Raw genomic sequence first — 16,325 nt, forward strand, 5'->3', positions numbered from 1 at the left:
GAGATGTAATGTTTTAAGATAGTTTGAAAAGCACCCTTTCTAAACAAAATTTTTAAGAAAGCAAGAGGATGAATCTCCTGTCAATTTTGATAGCAACTAAAAACATAGTTCCAGGTTTCAATGGTTTTCAACAATTCATCTCACAAAAGTTGAAAAAATTTTCTTGAAGGTACCTTTTTGAAAACTGTATCCAGTTTTGAAGCTCTATTAGCAATTGCAAAGGCGCGGATTTGTGGAAAAGCCAAAAATTCTTTCTCGATTAGTGAAAAAATAGTTAAAAGGAGCTGCTTTTGTAAAAGATTTGCCTATATTTTAATTGAAAATGTTTTCAAACATGTTCATCAGTACTTTCAGATCCATACACAGGCCATCGCATGTTTCCCATTTTTTTTTAAATTAGTTCAAAAACATTTTTTTTAGAAACAATGTCTTTCCAACTTTTTTGAAAGTTGTTGCCTCCAAAAATCTTTCAGCTCTTTGTTCAATTGTCAGCCATAAATAATATAATCAAGTAAGAGAGAAAACAATCAATGTTAAAATTTTTTTCTTTCTCTGAAGTTTGACCGATGGTATCAGAAAAAATGTTCAACGCTATTGTTTGGTCTCAAAGTCATTTGTCTCAATTGCTCGAATGATATTGAATTGGCGACATTGTCTTGAAGGTAACTTTTTGGAAAATGAATTTGGTTTCGATGTTGAATTGGCAATCTGAAAGGCGCGGACCTGTAGAAAAGCTAAAAACTGTTTCTAGATTAGTGAAAAAATAGTTAAAAAGATCTGCTTTTGTAATAGACTTGTTGATATCTTATTTTAAAATATTTTCAAACATGGTCATCAATTCTTCCAGATCTTTTTAAAGGACATTGCATGGTTCCCTTGTTTTTTAAATCTATTAAAAATAATGTTCATTAAAATACATTTTTTTTTGAAATTATTGCCTCCAACTATCTTTCAATTCTTTTGTCAATTGTCAGCTATAATCAAATTAATTAAGTTTGAGAGAAAACAAACAATAGTGAAATTATATTTTTAGAAGGCTGAATGATGATACCAAAAAACATATTCAACGCTAATTTTTGTCTTCGTTTGTCTCAAATGCTCGAATGCGCTTAGAAGGGCCCTTTTTTAATGGTTCCAAAGGCTTTAATGAAGTGTTCTAAATATTTATGTTGCTTTTGTTTCAAAAAGTTCCAAGTTTTTTCAATGAGGTAACAACATCTTGTTTGAGAATTATTGGCTCAAAAAACGTTATGAGAGTCCAATAGCTCCGCTGCACACTCTTGTTTGAACATATAAGTTTTCCAAAAATTTGTGGTCAATGAATTATGAAACTTTTTCACAAAAATTGAATGAAAGATTAGTATATGCCGCTGAAATTAATCAAAAAACAATGATTGTTAACATCGTTTATAGTGTACAGAAAGATCAAGGGATGCAGAGACAAGGAGGAATCGCAGCAATTTTTTGGAGTATACTTATTTCTGTCTATTAGTCTAATAACTCAATATGTAATTGTCTGAAAATTCAGAATAGTCTATTTCAAACCTTTTATCGTCACTTTTGCGAAGTGGTCTGTGTTTAGATTACCATTAAAGATTTATTCTTGTTTTGTTGCAAAATCATTGGGTCTGGTCACTTATTGCTTTATCATCTGAGGTTATAGCATTTTTGAGTTTTGTATTTTCAGGATACTTCGAAAAAAACTCCGTCTAAAATAATTTTTAAAATCGCAAAAGAACAAATCTCTTGTCACTTTTGATGGCCACTAAAAACATAGTTCCAGGTTGCAAACGTTTTCAATAAATCAGCTCAGAATTTCTGACAAAATTGTCTGGAAGTACCATGTTGGAAACTGAAACCGGTATCGAAGATGAATTAGCCGTTGGAAAGGAGCGGATATTAAGAAAAGCTAAAAATTGCTTCTAGATGAGTGAAAAATTAGGTAAAAGGCTCTGCTTTTGTAACAGATATGCTGATAGATTAATTGAAGTTGTTTTTAAACATAGTCATTACTTCTCCAAGATCCGTGTGTAGGCCATCGCATGTTTCCGTAGCTTTTTTGAAATTTATTTCGAGAGAAAACATTGTTAAAGCTTCGTTCTTTATTAGAAGGATGAATGATTGTATCAGAAATAATAATCAACGCTATTTTTTGATCGTCGTTTGTCTCAATTGCTCGTATGTGCTTAAAAGGGGGCTTTTTTGTTCAATGGGTTCAAATGATTTCAAGCAGACCTCCAAATGTGGATATTTCTATTTTTGCAAAAGTTATAAAACATTTTCATAGATGTAACAACATCTTGTTTAACATTCATCAGCTCTGCAAAATGTTTTGGCACTCCAGTAGCTCTAATGAACATTCCTGTTTGAAGTTTTCAAATTTTCAGAGTGATTTTGCGCAGTGAATTGTTAATATCTTAACGAAAGTCTAATGAATGATTAGTGTTAGGGCGGTGAAAGAAATCAGTTAAAAATGAATGTTCAGCAAAAAAAAATTAAAAGTCGATTTAAAAAAGTTGAATTAGTGGAACATTTTCGCAATAACTTGCATCGCAAGGAATTAAATACTTGTTAAGTTGAATAATTACAAACACTCATACATTTAGTACCGTGTCTTTATTATCTATTTACCTTTTCGATTTTTAAAATTTTCCAATAAACTGCCACCCCTAATTTTGCTAGAATTTTAAAAGATATGTTGAAATGAGTCTTTTTTTATATGAGTTTTGAGTAGGAGATTTTCGTTTTGATCAAAATAACGTTGCTCGCGTGGCAATTCAAAAATTTGTTAGGCAGAACATGCTTTGTGCACCTAAGATTTCAGTGTTAGTTTCCTGCTTTTATACTTATCCCGCGTATTTAGATGTGGCTTGCGTCTACTAATAAGTAGAGCCTCTAGGATTGTATGTTTTTTGGTATCCTGGCACTGATCGATTATCTTATAATTAACGGCTGGTAGAGCCCCACAGCTTTCCATAACATGTTGTCCCACAATTGGACCGGTTTCGTTTGGTGCTCCGATTTTCCCGTTGCCAATTGTTGACACTTGAAAAACGTGTTAGAGTTTCTTCATTAGAAGGTTGAATGATGGTATCAGAAAATTTGTTTAACGCTATGTTTTTTTTCGTCATTTGTCTCGGTTGCTCGTATTTGCTACAAAGGGCGCATGTTTGATTAATGTTTTCAAATGCTTTAAAATTGTCCTCCTAATGTTTATCTTGCTTTTGTTTCAATAAGTTTTAAAACTTTTTCATTTAGGTAAGACCCTCTTGTTCGAGAATCATACGCTCTAGAAATTGTTTTGGCAATCTAATAGCTCTAGGGCACATTCTTGGTTGAAACTTAAAACTTTCAGAGTGTTTTTGCCATTCAATTAACGAATATTTTTTGGCACAAAATTCATGAATGACTAGTATTAGAGCGGTTAAATAAACCATTTAATAATGAATGCTCAGCAAAAAAGTATTAAGAGTTGATATAAAAGTGTTAAATTACTGGAACGTTTTTGCGATAACTTGCATCGTCAGGAATTAAAAACTTGTTGAATTGAAATTTTACAAATATGCATACATACAGTAACATGTCCTCATTATTTGTTTACAATTTCGTTTTTTTGATAAAAATTCCAATACGTTTCCACCTCAAAGTTTGCTAAAATATTGAAAGATATGTTAAAATGAATCTTTTTATTTTGGAGTTTAGATTGGGAGGTTTTCGTTTTCATCAACAATATAGCATTGCACACATTGCAATTCAAAATTTTGTTAGGCGGAACATGCTTTGTGCACTTAATATTTCAGTGTTAGTTTCCTGCTTTTATACTCGTCCCGCGTATTCAGATGTGGCTTGCGTCTACTAATATGTAGAGCTTCTAGGATCGTATGTTTTAGGGTATCCTGGCACTGATCGATTATCTTATGATTAAAGGCTGGTAGAGCCCCACAGCTTTCCATAACATGTTGTCCCACAATTGAACCAGTTTTTTGGTGCTCCGATTTTTCTGTTGCCAATTGTTGACACTTTTGTCTGAAATAGGTGGAAACTGAATTAGCAATTTCGAAGTTGATTTAGCAATTTGAAAGGCTCCGTTTTGTAGAAAAGCTACAACTTGTTTCCTAGTTAGTGAAATAATAGTTAAAAGGCTCTGCTTTTGTAATAGTAATGCAGATATTTTAATTGAAAATGTTTTCAAACATGGTCATCGATTTTTCCAGATCCATTTACAGGCCATCACATGTTTTGCTTGCTTTTTCAAATCAATTCAAAATCATTTTTATTTAAGAAAACAATGTTTCTCCAACATGTTTGAAATCTATTGCGTTCGAAAATCTTTCAGTTCTTTGTCAACTGTTAGCTGTAAATAACCTAAATTAGTTTGAAAGAAAATCGTGTTAGAGTTAATTCCTTTATTAGAAGGTTGAATGATTATATCTGAAAATTTGTTCAACGCTATTTTTTGTTCGTCATTTGTCTCAGTTAATCGTATTTGCTAAAAAGGGCGCATGTTTGATTAATATTTTCAAATGCTTTAAAATCGTCCTCCAAATGTTTATCTTGCCTTTGTTTCAATAAGTTTTAAAACATTTTCATTTAGGTAAGACCCTATTGTTTGAGAATCATACGCTCTGGAAATTGTTTTGGCAATCTAATAGCTCTAGGGCACATTCTTGGTTGAAACTTAAAACTTTCAGAGTGTTTTTGCCATTCAAATAGCCAATGTTTTTTAGCAAAAAATTCATGAATGACTGCATTCATGATTGCTTAGTATTAGAGCGGTGAAATAAATCAGTTAATAATGAATGCGCAGCAAAAAAGATTTAAAAGTTGATATCAAAGTGTTAAATTACTGGAACGCTTTTGCAATAAATTGCATTATCAGGAATTAAAGACTTGTTAAAATGAAACTTTACAAATATGCATACATACAGTAACATGTCCTGATTATTTGTTCACATTTTCGTTTTTTTGAAAAAAATTTCAATACGTTTCTGCCTCAAAGTTTGCTAAAATTTTAAAAGATATGTTAAAATGAGTCTCTTTTTCTAGTTTAGAATAGGAGGTGTTCGTTTTGATCAACAATATAGCATTGCACATATGGCAATTCAAAATTTTGTTAGGCAGAAAATGCTTTTTGCCCCTAATATTTCAGTGTTAGTTTCCTAATTTTATACTTGTCCCGCGTATTCAGATGTGGCTCGCGTCTACTAATATGTAGAGCTTCTAGGATCGTATGTTTTTTGGTATACATACAGTAACGTGTCTTCATTATCTATTTACTTTTTTAAAAATTTTCAAAATTCCGATCACTTTTCCCCTCAAAGTTTGTTAAAATGTTAACAGAACTGTGAAAATGAGTATTTTTTTAAATTTGAGTAGGGAATTTTTGTTTTGATTAACAATATACCGTTGCTCACATGGCATTTCGAAAACTTTTAGGCCGATCATGCTTTTTGCACTTTTCTTTGTTATTGCCCTGCTTTCTTACTCGTCCTGCGTTTTAGTTGTGGCTTGCGTCTACTAATACGTAGTGCTTCAATGGTCATATGTTTTTGGATATCCTTACACTGATCATTTATCTTACAATTAAAGACTGTTGGAGCCCCACAACATTCCACAACATTTGTCCCACCGTTGAATTGGTTGTTTTATGCTCTGAAGTTCTCTTGGCCAATTGTCGACACGTTTGTCCGACAAAGGTGGATTTGCATCCACAACAACTGACTTGGTAGACCTTATGATACTGCTATTAAAACTAGATTTCATCGACCGTAAGCAAGTACGTAGTTTTCTCGTGGTGAAGAGTGTTGTCCATTTGCACGATTTTTCCAATTTTCGCTGAAAATGCAAGCTGATTTTACGGCGATAATGCATGAAAAATATTGTTTATCATCTTTGCAGTTCGTTTTTGTCCCTTTGGTGTACCTTTTTGCCACCAATTTCCAGTTGAGGATTAGTTATGGTTTTTGGAAAGCATTGTTGATTACTTTTGAAGTCCAGTTTTCAGGGTATTGACTTTTTAGCCGAATACTTTCATTTTCATTCAAAGCTTTGTCCATATTTCGACAGGTGCTAGTGCTTCTAAAAAATCGTTGAACAGTCTCTACGACAATTTTCTTATGCTGGATTGCTGCACCACTATGGAAATTCAAGACAAATCCCGTATCGATTTTTTTCATGTAGCTTTCGCAATCATTATTTTTACAGCATTGATATTCATGTCCAAAAAGGCTAAATTGCCATTTTTGTCAGGTTTCTCCATTGTGAATTCAATTTTCCTGAGGGGCGCTTACATTTCAGAGCCAGATGTCTGGTTCACCACTTACCGTGCAAACTTATCGTAAACATGTATTTCGAAAAATGTCTTTCAGTTTCCGATTCACTATCTATTTTGTTATTTTTCTGGCTATTAGAGCAGTACCACAACGTGTCCTTCCTTTTAGCGTAAAGTTGATCATCATTGTTTTGGAATTTTGCTTGAAACCAATTTCCAAATTTCTCACATTCAACTCCTTTTCCTCTAAAGGTGACTGTACGGCTGCATTCAAATCAGGCGTCAAGATCATTTTTAGGGATCTTTTTGATGGTCACTTTCGTTTACTTGATCCCATGTTCAAATGAATTCATCCAAATGTTTACCAGTTACTGCAAGTGATGCTCCAATGTGCTAAGCCACCTACCTGAAAAAACCTTCTGTCATTGCATTTGAAACAAACATTTGTCACAGTTTGCTTCAAGAACATTTTCAACGTGGATCTTGACATCTCCGGGGCATGGTTACCGCAAGGTTGTTTCAAATGCTTCATTAACAGGGACGTTTGTATATAAGCTCTTCATGTCCAAAGAAACAATGCTGTCATCAGGCCCCAATTTGATGGATTCTAGTTTTCGGCGTACATCGAGCGTTGACGTCTCAATGTTAGCACACGGTACTTTATCAAAGTGTTCAAATCGTTCACAAATGTTTATATCGTCAAAGTGTACAGAAAGATCCCGGGAAAAAGCTCAAGAAATTGGCTGCATGGCACAGAAAGAATCTTCTGCGACTTTTGAATTAAATTTTGAGCAGTTTGTAAAGATGAATTTGCCGGATGCTTTTGAGAAGGCTAAAGAAAACTACTTACGATAATTGTCTAACGCTAGGTCAATCTGTAGAAAAGATAGCATGTTTTTAGACGACGTTCGAAAGACATATCAATATTGCTTTGTGCATAGAAAATTAAGAAATGGCTTAACTCGTGGTTTCCTATGCATTCCCCCAAAAAATTGTTTTCCATATGTATAGTTCTCTTGTTTGGTACTTATATGTAACAATAAAAATGTCAAGTGTTGGAGTTATCCGTTAGAGTTATGATAAACGGATCAGTCTTGGAAGTGCAAATAATATCCACGCACTAAAATGGGGGGGGGGGATGGGAGGGAGGGGTAGCGCAAACGGAAAAGATCCGATTAAACTAACATGTAACAATTTGACTGCTGTGGCAATTTCCATTGATCCCTAATAATATATCTTATTAAGGACCGTGTAAACCATCTGGCAACGATGGATGTGGGTCGGATCATAACCGATGATGAATGGCACTTAGCCGGATGCTGCACTCCAATCTGTTCCCCTCCAAACAGTGCAAAGACGGTCCAGTTACACAAATAACTAACAAGTGGAGAGGAAAACACTTATATATATATATATATATATATATATATATATATATATATACATATATATATAAAGATATATATATATATATATATATATATATATGTATTTATATTTATATATATATATATATATATATATATAAATAGCACACATAAGGAACTATTACGGAAGGATTGAAACAAAAATAAGATATCAAGGATTGAGCAAAAGAATAAAGTGAAGCAGCCAAACACTCAGTGCAGCCTCCCCTACTCCACGACGGCGCCAATCGAAGTCTCACTGAGAACACGAGGCTTGGGGGCGCGACATCCCCTCAAGCAGAGAACACAGCTCCTCAGAAGTGCAAAGCTGATTTTTGTTCGATTTTTGTTCAGAATAGTCTATTTCAAACCTTTTATCGTCACTTTTGCGAAGTGGTCTGTGTTTAGATTACCATTAAAGATTTATTCTTGTTTTGTTGCAAAATAATTGGGTCTGGTCACTTATTGCTTTATCATCTGAGGTTATAGCATTTTTGAGTTTTGTATTTTCAGGATACTTCGAAAAAAACTCCGTCTAAAATAATTTTTAAAATCGCAAAAGAACAAATCTCTTGTCACTTTTGATGGCCACTAAAAACATAGTTCCAGGTTGCAAACGTTTTCAATAAATCAGCTCAGAATTTCTGACAAAATTGTCTGGAAGTACCATGTTGGAAACTGAAACCGGTATCGAAGATGAATTAGCCATTGGAAAGGAGCGGATTTTAAGAAAAGCTAAAAATTGCTTCTAGATGAGTGAAAAATTAGGTAAAAGGCTCTGCTTTTGTAACAGATATGCTGATAGATTAATTGAAGTTGTTTTTAAACATAGTCATTACTTCTCCAAGATCCGTGTGTAGGCCATCGCATGTTTCTGTAGCTTTTTTGAAATTTATTTCGAGAGAAAACATTGTTAAAGCTTCGTTCTTTATTAGAAGGATGAATGATTGTATCAGAAATAATAATCAACGCTATTTTTTGATCGTCGTTTGTCTCAATTGCTCGTATGTGCTTAAAAGGGGGCTTTTTTGTTCAATGGGTTCAAATGATTTCAAGCAGACCTCCAAATGTGGATATTTCTATTTTTGCAAAAAGTTATAAAACATTTTCATAGATGTAACAACATCTTGTTTAACATTCATCAGCTCTGCAAAATGTTTTGGCACTCCAGTAGCTCTAATGAACATTCCTGTTTGAAGTTTTCAAATTTTCAGAGTGATTTTGCGCAGTGAATTGTTAATATCTTAACGAAAGTCTAATGATTGATTAGTGTTAGGGCGGTGAAAGAAATCAGTTAAAAATGAATGTTCAGCAAAAAAAAATTAAAAGTCGATTTAAAAAAGTTGAATTAGTGGAACATTTACGCAATAACTTGCATCGCAAGGAATTAAATACTTGTTAAGTTGAATATTTACAAATACTCATACATTTAGTACCGTGTCTTTATTATCTATTTACCTTTTCGATTTTTTAAAATATTCCAATAAACTGCCACCCCTAATTTTGCTAGAATGTTAAAAGATATGTTGAAATGAGTCTTTTTTATATGAGTTTTGAGTAGGAGATTTTCGTTTTGATCAAAATAACGTTGCTCGCGTGGCAATTCAAAAATTTGTTAGGCAGAACATGCTTTGTGCACCTAAGATTTCAGTGTTAGTTTCCTGCTTTTATACTTATCCCGCGTATTTAGATGTGGCTTGCGTCTACTAATAAGTAGAGCCTCTAGGATTGTATGTTTTTTGGTATCCTGGCACTGATCGATTATCTTATAATTAACGGCTGGTAGAGCCCCACAGCTTTCCATAACATGTTGTCCCACAATTGGACCGGTTTCGTTTGGTGCTCCGATTTTCCCGTTGCCAATTGTTGACACTTGAAAAACGTGTTAGAGTTTCTTCATTAGAAGGTTGAATGATGGTATCAGAAAATTTGTTTAACGCTATGTTTTTTTTCGTCATTTGTCTCGGTTGCTCGTATTTGCTACAAAGGGCGCATGTTTGATTAATGTTTTCAAATGCTTTAAAATTGTCCTCCTAATGTTTATCTTGCTTTTGTTTCAATAAGTTTTAAAACTTTTTCATTTAGGTAAGACCCTCTTGTTCGAGAATCATACGCTCTAGAAATTGTTTTGGCAATCTAATAGCTCTAGGGCACATTCTTGGTTGAAACTTAAAACTTTCAGAGTGTTTTTGCCATTCAATTAACGAATATTTTTTGGCACAAAATTCATGAATGACTAGTATTAGAGCGGTTAAATAAACCATTTAATAATGAATGCTCAGCAAAAAAGTATTAAGAGTTGATATAAAAGTGTTAAATTACTGGAACGTTTTTGCGATAACTTGCATCGTCAGGAATTAAAAACTTGTTGAATTGAAATTTTACAAATATGCATACATACAGTAACATGTCCTCATTATTTGTTTACAATTTCGTTTTTTTGATAAAAATTCCAATACGTTTCCACCTCAAAGTTTGCTAAAATATTGAAAGATATGTTAAAATGAATCTCTTTATTTTGGAGTTTAGATTGGGAGGTTTTCGTTTTCATCAACAATATAGCATTGCACACATTGCAATTCAAAATTTTGTTAGGCGGAACATGCTTTGTGCACTTAATATTTCAGTGTTAGTTTCCTGCTTTTATACTCGTCCCGCGTATTCAGATGTGGCTTGCGTCTACTAATATGTAGAGCTTCTAGGATCGTATGTTTTAGGGTATCCTGACACTGATCGATTATCTTATGATTAAAGGCTGGTAGAGCCCCACAGCTTTCCATAACATGTTGTCCCACAATTGAACCAGTTTTTTGGTGCTCCGATTTTTCTGTTGCCAATTGTTGACACTTTTGTCTGAAATAGGTGGAAACTGAATTAGCAATTTCGAAGTTGATTTAGCAATTTGAAAGGCTCCGTTTTGTAGAAAAGCTACAACTTGTTTCCTAGTTAGTGAAATAATAGTTAAAAGGCTCTGCTTTTGTAATAGTAATGCAGATATTTTGATTGAAAATGTTTTCAAACATGGTCATCAATTTTTCCAGATCCATTTACCGGCCATCACATGTTTTGCTTGCTTTTTTAAATCAATTCAAAATCATTTTTATTTAAGAAAACAATGTTTCTCCAACATGTTTGAAATCTATTGCGTTCGAAAATCTTTCAGTTCTTTGTCAACTGTTAGCTGTAAATAACCTAAATTAGTTTGAAAGAAAACCGTGTTAGAGTTAATTCCTTTATTAGAAGGTTGAATGATGGTATCTGAAAATTTGTTCAACGCTATTTTTTGTTCGTCTTTTGTCTCAGTTAATCGTATTTGCTAAAAAGGGCGCATGTTTGATTAATATTTTCAAATGCTTTAAAGTCGTCCTCCAAATGTTTATCTTGCCTTTGTTTCAATAAGTTTTAAAACATTTTCATTTAGGTAAGACCCTATTGTTTGAGAATCATACGCTCTGGAAATTGTTTTGGCAATCTAATAGCTCTAGGGCACATTCTTGGTTGAAACTTAAAACTTTCAGAGTGTTTTTGCCATTCAAAAAACGAATATTTTTTAGCAAAAAATTCATGAATGACTAGTACTAGAGCGGTGAAATAAATCAGTTAATAATGAATGCGCAGCAAAAAAGATTTAAAAGTTGATATCAAAGTATTAAATTACTGGAACGCTTTTGCAATAAATTGCATTATCAGGAATTAAAGACTTGTTAAAATGAAAATTTACAAATATGCATACATACAGTAACATGTCCTGATTATTTGTTTACATTTTCGTTTTTTTTGAAAAAAATTTCAATACGTTTCTGCCTCAAAGTTTGCTAAAATTTTAAAAGATATGTTAAAATGAGTCTCTTTTTTAAGTTTAGAATAGGAGGTGTTCGTTTTGATCAACAATATAGCATTGCACATATGGCAATTCAAAATTTTGTTAGGCAGAAAATGCTTTTTGCCCCTAATATTTCAGTGTTAGTTTCCTAATTTTATACTTGTCCCGCGTATTCAGATGTGGCTTGCGTCTACTAATATGTAGAGCTTCTAGGATCGTATGTTTTTTGGTATACATACAGTAATGTGTCTTCATTATCTATTTACTTTTTTAAAAATTTCTAAAATTCCGATCACTTTTCCCCTCAAAGTTTGTTAAAATGTTAACAGAACTGTGAAAATGAGTATTTTTTTAAATTTGAGTAGGGAATTTTTGTTTTGATTAACAATATACCGTTGCTCACATGGCATTTCGAAAACTTTTAGGCCGATCATGCTTTTTGCACTTTTCTTTGTTATTGCCCTGCTTTCTTACTCGTCCTGCGTTTTAGTTGTGGCTTGCGTCTACTAATACGTAGTGCTTCAATGGTCATATGTTTTTGGATATCGTTACACTGATCATTTATCTTACAATTAAAGACTGTTGGAGCCCCACAACATTCCACAACATTTGTCCCACCGTTGAATTGGTTGTTTTATGCTCTGAAGTTCTCTTGGCCAATTGTCGACACGTTTGTCCGACAAAGGTGGATTTGCATCCACAACAACTGACTTGGTAGACCTTATGATACTGCTATTAAAACTAGATTTCATCGACCGTAAGCAAGTACGTAGTTTTCTCGTGGTGAAGAGTGTTGTCCATTTGCACGATTTTTCCAATTTTCGCTGAAAATGCAAGCTGATTTTACGGCGATAATGCATGAAAAATATTGTTTATCATCTTTGCAGTTCGTTTTTGTCCCTTTGGTGTACCTTTTTGCCACCAATTTCCAGTTGAGGATTAGTTATGGTTTTTGGAAAGCACTGTTGATTACTTTTGAAGTCCATTTTTCAGGGTATTGACTTTTTAGCCGAATACTTTCATTTTCATTCAAAGCTTTGTGCATATTTCGACAGGTGCTAGTGCTTCTAAAAAATCAGTGAACAGTCTCTACGACAATTTTCTTATGCTGGATTGCTGCACCACTATGGAAATTCAAGACAAATCCCGTATCGATTTTTTTCATGTAGCTTTCGCAATCATTATTTTTACAGCATTGATATTCATGTCCAAAAAGGCTAAATTGCCATTTCTGTCAGGCTTCTCCATTGTGAATTCAATTTTCCTGAGGGGCGCTTACATTTCAGAGCCAGATGTCTGGTTCACCACTTACCGTGCAAACTTATCGTAAACATGTATTTCGAAAAATGTCTTTCAGTTTCCGGTTTACTATCTATTTTGTTATTTTTCTGGCTATTAGAGCAGTACCACAACGTGTCCTTCCTTTTAGCGTAAACTTGATCATCATTGTTTTGGAATTTTGCTTGAAACCAATTTCCAAATTTCTCACATTTAACTCCTTTTCCTCTAAAGGTGACTGTACGGCTGCATTCAAATCAGGCGTCAAGATCATTTTTAGGGATCTTTTTGATGGTCACTTTCGTTTACTTGATCCCATGTTCAAATGAATTTATCCAAATGTTTACCAGTTACTGCAAGTGATGCTCCAATGTGCTAAGCCACCTACCTGCAAAAAACCTTCTGTCATTGCATTTGAAACAAACATTTGTCACAGTTTGCTTCAAGAACATTTTCAACGTGGATCTTGACATCTCCGGGGCATGGTTACCGCAAGGTTGTTTCAAATGCTTCATTAACAGGGACGTTTGTATATAAGCTCTTCATGTCCAAAGAAACAATGCTGTCATCGGGCCCCAATTTGATGGATTCTAGTTTTCGGCGTACATCGAGCGTTGACGTCTCAATGTTAGCACACGGTACTTTATCAAAGTGTTCAAATCGTTCACAAATGTTTATATCGTCAAAGTGTACAGAAAGATCCCGGGAAAAAGCTCAAGAAATTGGCTGCATGGCACGGAAAGAATCTTCTGCGACTTTTGAATTAAATTTTGAGCAGTTTGTAAAGATGAATTTGCCGGATGCTTTTGAGAAGGCTAAAGAAAACTACTTACGATAATTGTCTAACGCTAGGTCAATCTGTAGAAAAGATAGCAGGTTTTTAGGCGACGTTCGAAAGACATATCAATATTGCTTTGTGCATAGAAATTTAAGAAATGGCTTAACCCGTGGTTTCCTATGCATTCCCCAAAAAAATTGTTTTCCATATGCATAGTTCTCTTGTTTGGTACTTATATGTAACAATAAAAATGTCAAGTGTTGGAGTTATCCGTTAGAGTTATGATAAACGGATCAGTCTTGGAAGTGCAAATAATATCCACGCACTAAAATGGGGGGGTGGGAGGGAGGGGTAGCGCAAACGGAAAAGATCCGATTAAACTAACATGTAACAATTTGACTGCTGTGGCAATTTCCATTGATCCCTAATAATATATCTTATTAAGGACCGTGTAAACCATCTGGCAACGATGGATGTGGGTCGGATCATAACCGATGATGAATGGCACTTAGCCGGATGCTGCACTCCAATCTGTTCCCCTCCAAACAGTGCAAAGACGGTCCAGTTACACAAATAACTAACAAGTGGAGAGGAAAACACTTATATATATATATATATATATATATATATATATAAAGATATATATATATATATATGTATTTATATATATATATATATATACACATATATATATATATATATATATACATATATAAATAGCACACATAAGGAACTATTACGGAAGGATTGAAACAAAAATAAGATATCAAGGATTGAGCAAAGGAATAAAGTTAAGCAGCCAAACACTCAGTGCAGCCTCCCCTCCTCCACGACGGCGCCAATCGAAGTCTCACTGAGAACACGAGGCTTGGGGGCGCGACATCCCCTCAAGCAGAGAACACAGCTCCTCAGAAGTGCAAAGCTGATTTTTGTTCGATGTAGCTAGTAGTGTCGGCGTACGGCTCTCCGCGTTTTTCGCTGATCTTGGTTAAGAGTTGTTTCATGACGCGCGATGCTTATTGTCAAAACCGTCCGAGCAAGCAAAAACCAGTGCGTTGAAACTGCTGTGTTCGGATTGGCGGATTTGCTCTCTTGTTTGGTACTTATATGTAAAAATAAAAATGTCAAGTGTTGGAGTTATCCGTTAGAGTTATGATAAACGGATCAGTCTTGGAAGTGCAAATAATATCCACGCACTAAAATGGGGGGGGGGGGTGGGAGGGAGGGGTAGCGCAAACGGAAAAGATCCGATTACACTAACATGTAACAATTTGACTGCTGTGGCAATTTCCATTGATCCCTAATAATATATCTTATTAAGGACCGTGTAAACCATCTGGCAACGATGGATGTGGGTCGGATCATAACCGATGATGAATAGCACTTAGCCGGATGCTGCACTCCAATCTGTTCCCCTCCAAACAGTGCAAAGACGGTCCAGTTACGCAAATAACTAACAACTGGAGAGGAAAACACTTATATATATATATATATATATATATATATATATATATATATATACATATATATATATATATATAAATAGCACACATAAGGAACTATTACGGAAGGATTGAAACAAAAATAAGATATCAAGGATTGAGCAAAAGAATAAAGTTAAGCAGCCAAACACTCAGTGCAGCCTCCCCTCCTCCACGACGGCGCCAATCGAAGTCTCACTGAGAATACGAGGCTTGGGGGCGCGACATCCCCTCAAGCAGAGAACACAGCTCCTCAGAAGTGCAAAGCTGATTTTTGTTCGATGTAGCTAGTAGTGTCGGCGTACGGCTCTCCGCGTTTTTCGCTGATCTTGGTTGCGAGTTGTTTCATGACGAGCGATGCTTATTGTCCAGCACCGTCCGAGCAAGCAAAAACCAGTGCGTTGAAACTGCTGTGTTCAGATTGGCGGATTCGCTCTTCGTACTTACTTCGCTTAATGCTCTCGTGATATTTGTATGCATCTTTTATGATCTTAGGGCAGCTCTTCGCGTGAGGGTTGAAAATCTTCACATCGAAAAAAATGCGATTAAAGCAGGAGCCCCACAGACCGTTTGCCTTGATGTCCAGTTGAGCGTCATCATCAGTAGTGGTGGAATTACTCGAGAAAATTTTTCCATCGAGCGACTGAAGTTTTGGCTCTATCTGGACATCGTGGCAAGCATCATCCATCAGGTTTGCAAACACGTCTCTAATTTCGTTGTGTCGTAGGTGCGTATACCCGTCTTTGGCGCAATGAAGGGCATGGGAGAGTCTAAAATATTTCTCGCATGGGCATAAAGCTGGCGTGAGGTCAAAACCATGTTTTGATAACGGAAGCGCGTTGAGCCAGGTAGATGCTTCTTTCTACGAGGCCAGCTGGATGGTATACTTCAATTCTGGTGGATTGTTTTCGATTCTGGATTTTTTCGAGATGAGTTTACGTTGCATGTCTGCTTTCTGTCTGAGACTGATCTTGGTTTGTTCTAATTCACTTTGTTGAATTTCGAACGAATCATTATTAAATGACGCCAATGGAGTTGAGAGTTCAATTGATTTCTCAAGATTTTTATGAAGATCTTGTGGGAGGGCGATGTTAAGCCCACCCATTCTGAGAGGGAGAGAAAAAAGTTCTTTTTCTTCTTGGATTATTTCTTTGCCGACGATGTTCGGTATGACTCGGCCAAGCTCCACCTCTACCATGTCCAGAACCCCGTCCATGGAGGGTGCAGTACGCGAGAGGAAGCTCAACTTCTGTTGAACCCCCTTCGTCAAACATGCATAGGCATTCTG

The sequence above is a fragment of the Convolutriloba macropyga genome, chromosome 10 (genome assembly GCF_964194025.1).
Source record: "Convolutriloba macropyga chromosome 10, txConMacr16.3, whole genome shotgun sequence".
Lineage (NCBI taxonomy): Eukaryota > Metazoa > Xenacoelomorpha > Acoela > Convolutidae > Convolutriloba > Convolutriloba macropyga.